The sequence below is a fragment of the Geospiza fortis genome, unplaced genomic scaffold, assembly GCF_000277835.1.
Source record: "Geospiza fortis unplaced genomic scaffold, GeoFor_1.0 scaffold891, whole genome shotgun sequence".
Taxonomy (NCBI): domain Eukaryota; kingdom Metazoa; phylum Chordata; class Aves; order Passeriformes; family Thraupidae; genus Geospiza; species Geospiza fortis.
In genome coordinates, this window is record NW_005054649.1 from 55,373 (window position 1) to 56,364 (window position 992).

A 992-nucleotide genomic window follows, 5' to 3' on the forward strand; every position below is an offset into this window, starting at 1 on the left:
GGGACACAGCCGGCCATGGGACACACCCGGCCGTGGGACACGGACAGCCGTGGTCCTGGTGCTCACCCCACAAGGCCAGCAGCTGTGCTGTGTCCCTGGCCCAGCGAGGGACGTGACTCTGCGTGGGACACTCCCCTCTCTGCTCCCCCAGAGCCTTGGGGCAGGGCACAGGGGGACGTTCCCCCAGAGCCTTGGGGCAGGGCACAGGGGGATGTTCCCCCAGAGCCCCAGCCAGGACACAGCAGAGGATTTCAGTTTGCCCCTTGGCAGCCGCGTGCTGCGGATCTGGGGGGATTAACGGGGCAGCCTCGGTGCTCCAGAGCGAGATCAGAGAGCTGCAGCCATCCCGGGAGAGCTGCTGGCTGATCCCTGCCCAGAGAACAGTCCCTGCCATGGAGGGTGACATCAAACACCTCTGGTGTCCCCAGAACCAGCGCTGCCTTTGGGAGCAGCAGCCACAGCCCTGGCGGGGGCACAGGGGGACAGGCAGCCCCAGCCCCCGGGGATGGATGGAGTTTCCTGCTCCCCTCACCGTGGAAAGAGGAGCAGGGTCCCCAGCAGGGTCCCCCAGCTGTGCTCTCAGCTCTCCTGACACTGGTGTCCCCACAGAAAGAAAGCCCCAGTTTTTATAGCAGAAGGGATCAAACACCTCAGTGCCCCAGGGCCTGAGAAGCCATAAAGGGTTGGAGAGCCCCTGGGACCCCCTCTCTGCCCTTTTTGCTCTGACTCTGACTGAAGCTCAGCTCTGGGCCCTGGCGCCCCCTCAGCTGTGTTCTGGGGGTGCTGCTCCCAGCCCCCCATCCTGGGTGGGCATTGGGATTCAGCTGTGGGGACCCTGCTGCTGTGGTGACACTGGGATCCTGCTGTGGGGACCCTGCTGCTGTGGTGGGCACTGGGGTCCTGCTGTGGGGACCCTGCTGCTGTGGTGACACTGGGATTCAGCTGTGGGGACCCTGCTGCTGTGGTGACGCCGGGGGGCCGCGCGTGGGGCC